This window comes from Equus quagga, chromosome 8, assembly GCF_021613505.1.
Source record: "Equus quagga isolate Etosha38 chromosome 8, UCLA_HA_Equagga_1.0, whole genome shotgun sequence".
Classification (NCBI taxonomy): Eukaryota; Metazoa; Chordata; class Mammalia; order Perissodactyla; family Equidae; genus Equus; species Equus quagga.
This window is the reverse complement of record NC_060274.1, coordinates 97866687-97879539: the sequence shown is the minus strand read 5'-3', so window position 1 is coordinate 97879539 and position 12853 is coordinate 97866687.

The window sequence follows — 12853 nt, the reverse complement described above, 5'->3', positions numbered from 1 at the left end:
CTGGTATAAACGTAGAGAAATAAGCCTTTTGGGGGAGTGCCGTGTGTTTTTTTGATGAACCAGAAACCACAATGGGATTTCCATATTCAATTTTAGCCCTAGGTTAAGTCAGGGAGCGCAGTGTCTCAAAATTAGAATAAAATAAAAGAACTCATTAAAGATATATTATAACCAGGAGCATTTAGTCTTAGTTAGACGAGACTTTGAAAGAAGGTGATGATAAATAACTCTTCCATAGTATCAGGAAGTATATTAGGATTTCTGCCTAAGATACTATCATGTAAGTAAATCTGTGTAGAGAAATTAGTAATCACTCTATGTTTTTATGCTACCAAAACTAGAAAGTTTGTTTTCACAACAGGAATTCTGTCTTTGATTCTTGGTCATGCAACAGCATGCGCCTTGTAGATACTAGAGACTTGTACTTGTTGAGATATTAGTTGATAAACTTGGAAACTTTATTTAGCTGCAAAAATAATAGTAATCCAACTGCTTAATAATAAAAAAACAATTAAAAGGAGCCGGCCCAGTGGCCCAGAAGTTAAATTCATACACTCCGCTTTGGTGACCTGGGGTTCGCCCATTCAGATCCTGGGTGTGGACCTATGAACTGCTTGTCAAGCCATGCTGCGGTAGGCATCTCACATATAAAATAGAGGAAGATGGGCACGGATGTTAGCTCAGGGCCACTCTTCCTCAGAAAAAAGAGGAGGATTGGCAGCAGATGTTAGCTCAGAGCTAATCCTCGTCAAAACAAAAAATTAAAAAACACTAAAAAATAACTAATCTCTCTGTATCACAGAAGGTTCTTAGTTGTACACGATGGAAATCAACTCTAGCAGATTTAAGAGAAAGCAATCGAGAATGGATGGGTCTTGAAATCTCTGGGATGATCAGAGAAAGAGGTGGAGGTTATGCAGGCAAGGACAAACTGAAATCATCTTGCAAAACCTGTCCCGTGAAGATACCGTTGTAATCAATGTATTTTTCTCACTGGGACCTGAGAAGGCACAACCTCAAGCGAAGCATATGCCTGCCTGGCTTCTGAACTAATCAGGGTTCTGTTAACAAGGACGCAGGAAGTTATAACTGTCAAGAAAACCACCAACTGTGTAAGGCATAGCAGGGGAAAGCTTGGAGTTTTGTAAACACGTGTGGAAATGACAAAAACATGTTGGCTAGTATATGGTGTGAGAAAGGTTGGTATATGGAAATATTCATGGTGCTGGTAAATAGCTTAGGCCAAAGTTGGTAAGGGAATTGTACATCAAGGTAAATATTTGAGCATACTGTTTGAAAGATCTACAGGTCTGAGATGAAGAATAGCACTAACCCTAACCCTAACCCTAATCTTAACCTTAATTTAAAATAATCTATTATAATTGCACATTTCTAGTAGAAAGTGCTATCTGGGAGCTAGCCTCTCAGGAGCTGGTCCTTTTGCTCAGCATTCTCTAGGTATGAAGCAATTTTTCACTTTGTCTATATAATTTCCATCTTACTTTTGGTTATCTTCCTATATAATGACTTCAAGTCATTGTGTAGCTTCCGTATATGCCCAGATGGCTGAGATTTCCCTTTAAAGTCAGTAACTTGCCTGTGTACCTGTGGGTCACTGTTGGGCGTATATGTGGCAATACACTGTAAATTTCATTATGTTAGGGAGACCAAAGATAGTGATCTAATAAGTGTGATATGTAAGAGGAGAGAAGTGGGAATGAGACACTGAGAGGGTCTTTGAAGGGGTGATACCAAACAGCTCTGGCGGAACTCTGACTTTTTGCCATTTGCAAAACACATCATTGTTGCATTTTGTATAGCTTTCTTTTCTCTTTGATTTGACTAGCAACACCAAGATCTTTGACCTTCTATTATGGGACTCTTGACTTTATTGTCTTTCTGCATGTGCCCATATGTGTCCTAAAGTAGCTGCAGAATTTCTAAATAATCCTGTGTTCTAGGCCCAAGGAGTATAGCCAGGAAGAAAACTGTCTGGGCTTAAAGGCATGAAGTTTTCTAGATAATGGGTAACCTGTAGCATCAAGAGGGACATTTGATATAATTGAGAGATATTCATTTAAAAGTGTCAGCCCTGGGAGTGAGCAAGATGTAAAATCTCCAAGGATAAAACTATGTTTCTTTTACTACCACTTGAACTCATAAGGGAACAACAACAAGAAGCCGTATAGAAGCCCCTGGGATTACTTATTGGTATGGAGAAATTCTTGAAAACGTTTCTGAGCAGAAGAAAGATGGAGAAAGAAACCCATGATTTCATTAGCTACTATCATTATCTATACAATTATCCTATAGGACTCCCACATGCACCCCAACAAAACTATCTAAACCCGGTACTAATACACAAATATTATAATTTCATCCTTTTGAGTCTTAAAGAATATTCTATTAAAGCATAAATAAACTGTCTCAAGCAAAACTCCTTCAGCTGTAAGTGAAAGAAATCTTAACCCAACTGGCTTAAGCAAAAGAACTTATTGGATTACGTAATGGAAATGTCTATAGGAGAAATGACACTAAGTACAGCTTGAGGCGAAGGCTTAAATGATACCACCAGGACCCAGTTCATCTAGTTCTACTTTTTCTGTATTGCCTTCAAGCTCACAAAGTCACCTCCTCTCTGATGGTTGCACATGGCATAGAAGCTCCAGATGTTACGAGGTCAGAACTTTAAGGCCAATAAAAACAAAAACAAATTGATTTGTTTGTGGATATTCCAGCAAACCCAATCAGCTGTGACTAGCTCACATACCCGTCCCCGAACCTCTCGTTGTCCTAGGTAATGTGTCTGCTCTGACATGTCACATAGTCATGCCAGGAACCTGGAGGGTAGTCAACCCAACTAGACAAGCCAACAAAGTAAGAGGGTGAGAAGATATTCTCGCAGAAGGAAGTTTAGTCAAGGTTTCCAAAAGAAGTTGAATGAATGCTGGGGATAAAAATGAATGGATGCCCCCTAACACTTTATCAAAAATTATCTGATCTGTAGCTAAAGCAAAGATTAGAAAGAAGGTAGGTGTTTAGGGGAGAAAGAAGCTAAAGAAGAGGTGGATGCTGATGGAGATAGGTAAGAGCATCAGAGGCAAAGTACCTACCTTACCAATTGGCCTGAGGTAAGCATTGAAAGGAGAGAAGGCTTTGGACTATTCTGCAGGGTTCTAAACCTACAGAAATAAGCTATTGTTTTGAGGCCAGGTATGATACTTTTCTTTACATCTAAAAGTTGGAATAGTTCCTGGAATTATGAGAATTTATTGTTTACATTTGTTAGCATTCAATATAACTTACTAAGGCTTAATATGTGTCAGTTTCTATGTTAAATGTTTGGCATGAGCCTAGGAATGATTAGGAGGGCAGGGCTCTGAAATGAGGCTATTTGTGGTTGAATATTCACTCTATAATTTACTAGCTTCTGGCTTCTGGAGGATAACTTTAAACTCTCTATGGTTAGCTCCTTATCTACAAAATGGGGAGAGAAAGAGTAGGTAATTTCTGGGGTTGTTGCAAGGACTAAATAGTTTGAAGTGTTTAGAACATTACTTATAGTCATTGCTGAGCAAATAAGAATTATAAGTATTAAGTATTGTTGTTGTTATTACTAATTTCTTTAAGCCTTGCAACCTATGAGGTAGGTACTATTATTATTCACAAGGAAACTAGAGAAAATGAAATTAAATAAACTTTCTATTTGCATAGTAGGGAATTGAGTTGAGTTGGGATCTGAATCCAGGTTTCTCTACTCCATAACCTGCACTGTAAACCACAAATCAAACAGTTTTTAGGACTATAAATCTGCTAAAATTCAGGACTCTTTGGATACAGAGAAAAGATAGGAGAAAAACATAGTTGGGCTCTCTACCTTTTTTCTCCAGTATATTTCATGATTCATAGTCTTCAGAAGCAGTATAGACCATTTCACATTAAGTAATAAAGATTGTACTCTGGGGAATAATTAGTCTCACGTAGGCAAGAAACAATCCACATTCTCATTTCTAATTCAAATTTGGTCATAGCCTGAAAATAACAGTAACTAGAAATTCCACTCAAAAATGTAATAGATCAATCAACCAGGTAGCCTGCATACCATTAAAGACTTAATTTGCTGGGACCAGGAGTCCACCTTTTTCGGTTAAAATAAGACTAATGCTTAGCATATCAATATTTAAGCTGAATCTATTTTTATTAATTAGGATTTGAAGGTTGTCAGAAACTCACTGCAGATCGTCAATTACCTTGTACCTGGGATGTCCCTTATAAGGGTATCACATTACACAGCCATAAAAAATTCAGAAATAAAGTAGAATGTGCAGGAAAATCTTCATTTAAAATTGAAAGAATGAAAATTAACCCTTATTCTTTAAGAGGCCTTATATTTAACTTTGTCTTTCTAGGTTTTAAAACTTAAAGAATACTAGAGATACCAGTTCTTTTCTGTTCTACCTAATCCAATTGAATCTACTTTAAATAGCCATAATTGGTGATTTTCCAGATCAAAGGTCTTCCTCAGATCAATGAGCAGAGCTTGTCTATATTGATTACGAGCCATGCCTATGAAAATATCATTCGTTACCTCGGGAATGATAGTGGAATGAAGAGGCTAACACCAAATTGGAAGGAGATCAATGAGTTTCATGTAGATAAAAATAAGCATGTTACCTGAGAAGAGAACATCAATTTTTTATGGCCCCTGGACCAAACAGCAAAGGAAAAAATGATCTAGCAGGTCAGTCCTCTGAATGCTCAGAATGTCTTCTTATTCATAGTGGAACTTCTAACCCAGCAAAATTTCATCAAAGAGAAGGGGAAAGAAAAAGGTTGAGAATTCTTAATTTCTATTGATTGCTATAGAAACATCTCTACATTTTGTTTCTTAAAGTCTAAGCCTTACATTCTCTACACATTTATGAAAAATAATCAAAATGTTTGATGTTTCTACAGAACTTTGTTTCACATCACTGTTTCACATCTGGCAGCTATGACTTCTGCTGCATTAAGATAATATGGTTGGCTAAGAGAGTTATTAATTTGAAAAAACTTAAACTAAGAAATCTTCAGAACAAAATGTGAGTCTAAAAAAACCCTCAGATTTTTGACAGAATTTTATTTTCCTTCCAATATGCATTGCCATCAGTAGGTTAAATCACTTCCAAATATAGACAGCCAGGACTCTGAATACGTCTCTGCTACCCTGAATGCACAGAAAGTTTTGGCCAAGTCAGAGTTGATGTGAGGGGCATAGCCAAGGTCCGTTGTGAGTGTTGCAATTACACAGTCAGAAGCAGTGGGTTAGGTTAAGACTTAGCCAGGCAACCAGAGGTAGAAACTGCATTTTTAGCTGTGTATGGCTATGCAGAGGCTACTGACAAAAGAAAAAAATAATAAGCAGAATTTGTCTAAAAGAGATAAAATAGGAAATCAGGGATAGAAGAAAGAGAACTGGGATGTTGGTCTGACTGAGGGTGGTACCTAAGAAGAAGAGAATAAATGTAAAGGATCAAACTGAGAGCAAAGGTGAAGACATTTCCCAATGGGCTAACTATGCTAACAGAGGCTTCTCCCCCAACATTATCTTTAGCAAGATGGCTGAGGAATTCCTTTAACAGCCTCTCAACTGTCCTCTCAAATTTGTCCATTCTGATCTTACAGAGTTCTGTAATGTGTATTCTTCAGTCCAGGAATTTTATGCCTCTCTCTTCAGAGGTCATTCCACTTCCTCTGCAAACTAGGAACATCCCTGGGGGCTAGGTTCTTAAACTCTAGAATTGTCCTTTGGAGTATAGCTCCAGAAATTGGGACATTTACCCATGTAGGAACCCTCCACAGTGACCCCCAAATTGGAGTTATTAGCTTCCAGCATTAGAACAAACAGATTAACTGGGATGCATATACACAATGTTTACTTTCTAAGATAGATTGTATTCTATGCCTGATCAGTGTGGGAGACCATGAGCTATAGCTGTAAATAACTAGGCAGGGACCATGATGCTCACTAGTATTTTTTGCTGTCATGGCTACCAGGCAAAAGTGAATTTGTCTAAAAGAGATAAAATAGGAAATCAGGGATAGAAGAAAGAGATTGCCTGAGATTATTACAACCAGGCATTGGGGGAATCCAACAGACACAAGGTGTCGGGACAGTTCAAACCACAAGTTAAAATTAATGGAGAAAAATTCAAGTTCAAAGTGGGCTGACATTGAAGAGTCTTGCCAACCCAAAATCACTCATTGGGTCATATCAGTGTGATTTCTAGGCAGTGGCAAGAAGTCTCAACATTACATGAGTGAACAGGTCACAGAACAAAGTCCATCTAAGGTTATATGAAGGATTTCAAAGATAAGATCCAGAGCCAGAACTTAAAGGATCTGGCAAGGGCCTGAGGAACAACTGCAGGAGCAACAGCCCCAGCAGACAATTGGAATAGAGTCAGAACCAGGGACTAGGTCAGGAGGACCAGCCACCATTGGTCCTGGGCCAGAAGGAAAGATATAGCCCATAGCCCACTTAGATGTTCTGGGTACAAGTTCAGATCCCTCTCACTAGTGGGAAGGACCTACAAGGTTCAGAGTGGATACCTAGAAGAGAAAGGGTGCAGTTTGAGATTTCAGATAGTAAGTCTTTGTTGCTGAGAGCTAAGACGGAGCCATAGCAAGTGGCAGTGGAAGTTGGTAAGTTGGAGGTTCCATTGCACTTGTCAGGGACCTTGATGCACCATTTACTTAGCAGACCAGGAACAGGACCAAAGGCTCTTTGAGCCAAGTAAACAGTGGAGGACTAGAGATATACCATGATATCCACAGACTGCTCAGCAGTGAATGTGTTGAGTGGGGTTGCTCAGGATCTATACTTTCTTGCTTGTGTCTGTGTTTCTTAAAGTATCTGCAATGACCATTTATTACTATTGTAACAAGAAGATCTGATTTCAAAGTGTACATGTTTTGAAATAGTATCTTTATTACCCCAACTGGATAAAAGATGAATGTCAATTAACTGCTTATTTGTTCAACAAATGAACAGTATATTTACCCCCTTTTACTCACTGTCTCCATACAGATAGACCATCTTGACTAGAGAAACATCTTAAACTCTTACAGTTTGTGTATGATGACAGATTTAACTGATCAACTGCTAGTTTAAATTTATTCATTGAATCAGCAAATATATATAAACATTATTGTTCAACATAGAGCTAAAGTAATATGCACAGTAGGAAGAATTATTAGAAACTTGTTTGGATTTTAATTTATGTTTACCTTGAAAAGAAAACAAAACAATAAGTAGCTATGTAAGTTTCTATCACTTGATTGCGGTTATCAGGATGTAATTATATGTGAGCTGTACTATTAAACTATAATATTAAGAAAAACTAAAACACTTGTAGAAAATCAAACGGGATACCTTTAGCAGTAGGAATTATAACAAACTGATGACGTAAATAACATTCTAATTAGTGATATTTCCAATTTTTTCGTGCTATTAGCCACTTTACATTTTTAGTCACTTAAATATTGCTTTGATAAGCCTTTCAGAGATTGTATCAATGAAAACGCATGACGTCGCCTACATGAAAACTCTAAAATTATACTGAATGATTAAGTAAGATTTGAAGTCTGGGGAGTGCTGGTTATCTACTTGTGATACTTCAGTCACTTTCTGACTCAAATTTCCAAAGTAATGTTTCCCCCTATATGTAAACTGTTGACCAGAAGCCTATTGGCCAATGCTCATAGAACCCCTTGACAATCTCATGGCTGTCTTATAATTTCCAGCTATTTCTTAACTATTAAATATTCAAAGAAGTAGTGTTTTCTTTTCTGGTTGCCTTATTCCAATTTCACCTTTATGATTTAACTATATTTAATTTTATTAATAACATAACTGCTACCATTTAATCCTTTTTAACTCTACTATGGAGAGAGGAAAGGCACTAAAATTGTTGATGGGAATGTTTACTGGGGAAAACCTTTATTGGGAAGGAATTATGTCACTTTCTACCAAATTTTCAAATGTTCTTACTTGCCAACACAGGATTTCCACCCCCAAGAATTTATGCCATGGGTATACACACTTATCTGCAAAATGACATATGTAGAAGATTGTTGTCTCATTTTTAGTTGCGGTATCATCTGTGAGAGCAAGATATTAGCAACAAGCTATAAAATGGAATTATTTCCAAAATACAATTTTATGTAAAAAAGTAAGATATACACTAATATGCAGAGACTGTGACAATTTGTATTTAAAAGGACAGAAAATAATGTATATATACATACTGGTTCATATGTACATAAAATACCTCTGAAATGATACACAAACATTGATCACGTTGGCTGTTTCTAGGACAGGGAACTGGATAAGGGGTAGGTGGAGTAACAGGTAGACTTTTCACTATCTATCTTCAAGATCTTTTGAGTATTGAATATAAGAATGTGTTGCCTATTTAATAAACATATATTTAAACAAAATTTGAAGTAACTCATCTTGGCATAATTAGATAATTAAATGATTTGGAAGAAGAAGCTACTGTGCATTGCTGAATATAAGAAGAGATTCCTATCTCCCTATTATCTTTTAAAAGGGAAGAATTAGTTGATTTACATTCGGCCCCTTACAAAATATCTCACAATATAGATGCTTTCCCAGTTACCTTATTTTGAACATCAGCGTTCTGTTTAACATGTTGCTTTATTAGCTTTAAGATCAATGCTAGCTTTGCATGACCTGATAGGATTGTTATAAAAGAAGAAAAAGGAATTTAATAGAGTTTTATTTCTCAATAAGTATTGGATTCAGTTAAAAAATGATGTTTTATTTTATGGTTTGGAGATCAAAACAACAATGAAAAATATGTCCTAACACTAAGCTCAGGAGTTCTTGTCTTTTGGGATATACTTACCAGAGACTATTCACTTAAGAATGAAAAGAGTGCTATAATGCAAGAAATCTTAGGTGAATATGAAAATTATATTCACCGGAAAAATTTTTAAAAAACTAAAACTTTCTGAGACTGAGGGCAAATACGTAAGTGAAGAATTGAAAAAAAAATCATGAAATATTTTATATAATATAAAATTTTAAATATGTGTAAAGAAGGTTATTTTATTTTATTTTTTTTAAGTATTTTTTTTTCCAGGAAGATTAGCCCTGAGCTAGCATCTGCTGCCCATACTCCTCTTTTTGCTTTGGAAGACTGGCCCTGAGCTAACATCCGTGCCCATCTTCCTCTACCTTATACGTGGGATGCCTACCACAGCATGGCTTGCCAAGCGGTGCCATGTCTGCACCCAGGATCCGAACTGGCGAACCCCAGGCCGCCGAAGCGGAACGTGCGCACTTAACCTCTGCGCCACCGGGCAGCCCCAGGAAGGTAATTATTGTAAATATCACAAGTAGACATTTGACTACCTCATGTGCATCCCTAAGTATCTGCATGTTCAAATTGACGGAAAAAAATCTTTAATTGAATCTTCTCATTGGAAAAGTGGGGAGTTGCCTCATTTCATGATCACCTTACGTATGGTAGTGTATGATATTTTAAACTTTCCCAGATAAATTTATTTTCAACATTTTCCAATACTGAAAGTGAGATTCCTTTTACTTTGTGCTTTTCTAACCATATACCATTTTTATGTATTGTTTAGTAAGGCTTTCAGATTCAGACAACTTTTATTCCACAGCACTGTAAAGTATCTTGTAACTGCGTAGATGGCATAAAAACAGATAAAATTGCCTTTGAATCACATTATGTTAGATGCACTACAACCCGAGGAGTAGATATAACCCAAAACTAAGATCTTAATAAAAGCTTAGGTCTCTTTGAGATTTTATTTCCCGCAGTGTCAGGGAGACTACAGAATAAAAGCCTTTCTGTTTCATTAGTAAAGACCACTGTATTATCAGACAGTTTGCAAATTATCCACAGCTACTTCAAATAAATACTTCTCCACAGTGCGGTACTCTTAAAATATTTTGGGTAGTTGAAACAAATCAAATGAACTCATGCACCCATGGAAAAAAATGCATGAAAGTTGAAAACACAAACACTACTGTGGCTTATGGAATTTGTAGTTTAATGTAAACAGGGTGGCTGAAATGCTAATCTTCTATTTATTTAAAACAACGAGGAAGGTCATGAAAATAATTCACCGTACTGATTCTGGCATGTCAGGCGAAAGCGAAGGCCTTGTCAGTAAAGAAAGGAATGTTAATACAAAATGAGTGTGCTGGATCCAACTCATGCTGTTTACTGTACTTTTGACTGTGAGATCACTTTTTTTCACTAAGGCTGAAAAGTGGTCTGTAAGCTTCATTTTAAGAGGGATGCCTATATAGAGGGTAAGGATTTAATATAATTTTTAAGCCTAAAATTAAAATTCATGATGAGCTAAAACCATAAATCTTACTGAATTGTTTTGAAAGGACACATTTTACCTTCATATTACAAGGTAGTCATTTACATGTAAATAAAAATTAAATTAAGCCATTCATTAATTTGATTAGGAATTTCCAACAAAATTTCTCTAGTACTTTGGTGGAATTCTCATATTTAAAACTTCCAAATGAGGGTCACATGAGCAAACCTTGTTTTGTCAGGTGGATGGTCTATGGTATACAGAGCCTTGATAGAAACCAGCTGCAATGACCTGACATTGGTTAAGACTGAAAACTCAGACAGTGCAAACAAATACCATATCTTGGCTCAAAATACTTGCCACATCTGCCAACAATTAGTTCTATATCAGACCTAGAAAGGAGCACCGAAAAACAGGATCAGGTTTCAGAGAAAGCAAATAAACAAGGGGCCCTGCATCATTAGTCATCAAATGGATGCAGAGGTTCCCAATTTCTAGACTGAAGCCCAGATTGTCAATCTGCAGTTCAGCAGTTAGTGTTAGTTAAGAAAGTTGCATGCAGGGACGTTGCAAGTTGATAGTCTAATCAGGCCACTGACTTATTGGTGCCACCCAACAACTGTTTATTATTCCAGATAGCAGAGACCATCCAGAGAGGTAAGAGCACTAACTTTCAGAAATGGAAGATTTTAAAAGCATTCAGATGTCATCTACTGACATTTCTGGTCAACATTTATCAGACAGTTCAAGGTGGCAACAGATAAGAAAGAAAACGACCAATTTTTCCTGCTGTACTTTCTTTCCTCCAGAAATTCACTTTTCTAACTCTCCTTTTAGTCTTCCTTCAACTTTTCTAAGACAATGGGTCTATTCAGGGTGATTTTTAACTCTTTGGCCCTGAAATGTGACTTCCTGGATAGATTATTCCTGGTATCACAATTCATTGTTTGACTTTTTATGTTCACTTTCTTTCCCAAGAATTGTAAATTTCTTCTATTTCATACATGGCGTCTTGGTCTCCCAGTCTGCTGAGGTGGTGCTAACAGTTATAATCAAATCTGGATTGGGAATGTTGTTGTCATGGCCCAGAAATATTTCATGCCCCTGGTAAGTCGGCTGTCAGTGTTGCACTCCATGCCTTAGCACGCTGACCAGCAGATTCTGCTCCAGATACTGGAGGGGCTCTCCTTCCAACCAGAGTCAGTGACTTTCTCCCCTTTTCCCTTCATGGCGGATGCCCATCTTAGAGAGCTGAATTGCTGGATGGAATATGCCAGTCTTCCTAACCCAGAGCAGTGGACCTTTCCCCACAGAGCTTCTCCCATCACTCTGCTCCTTCTAGTAAACTTATCTCTTCCTTTTTCCCTCACTTTTGGTTAGTCACTTTTTCTGGAGTGTTAATCAATGGGTTCATTATTAAGTCTTATCTTTCTTGATTCTTTTTTTGTTTAGCTGTGTGCTGGAAATGCCTGAAAATCAAGGACAAGATGGAGGAGAGATATAGATATCTCTCTCTCTCTCTTTCTCTCTCTATAGAGAGAGATATATATATAGGTTATGTATATATAGAGAGATCTATCTATCTCTCTATATATACAGAGAGAGAGAGAGACAGAGAGAGTAATATGTTGGATTACATTATCTGTAGAATGTGGGTGATTGAATTGGGGTGGGGGAAAAGATTTATTAAACAAATAATTCTCTTAGACCCAATCAACGTTTATTCAAGAACATTATTTTAAATATTCATTAGTAATAAAGCATAAAAGTTTGGCTATAGAGTCCCTTCAATATAAAAATAAGATGGACTTTTCTACTCCTATATTCCACTTGAAAGAATAATTTAATTAAAAGGCAAAGCCGGCAGGAACTTTATAATCTGCATGCAATGCAGGATATTATATAATGACCTTCATTTAAAACCCAAATCATTAAAACTAGTAAGTCTAACTGGTGACAAGGGAGATTTCAACATCAGGCCCAACAGCTTAAAAATATGAATAAAAATCATAGCTTAAATGAATCAGTCCATTGAGAACTTATCGCAAAGTAAAATGAGAGAAGAAAAAAGTTACCTAGACAATGAATCCTTCTGCTGCACTATTTTATCTTTTGACATGTGCTTCTTTTTTCTCCTCTCTTTTTTTTTTTCAGAATTTCCTCCTCTGTATAAAATAAACCCAAATTATTTCCTAGGAAAAAATTATTTGAGACAATTTGGATGCACCAGAGAAAATAATCTTTAGTGGTGGCTAAATCACTTCTCATCCACCCCAACCTCATTTGTCACATAGTCTCCAGAGAAGTGAGCACTTGAAATAAAGTGGGGAGCTGCAGCCCCTTAGAGGAGCATAGAGAATTGACGACTCACTGTTAACAATTTCTGGACATTTTTCAGCAGTAAAGCACTAGCTAGAAGCAATATGTTTAGTTTCTGTAACACATATGTTTGTTTTGGCATTGACTTCTTCTTATGATAGCCACT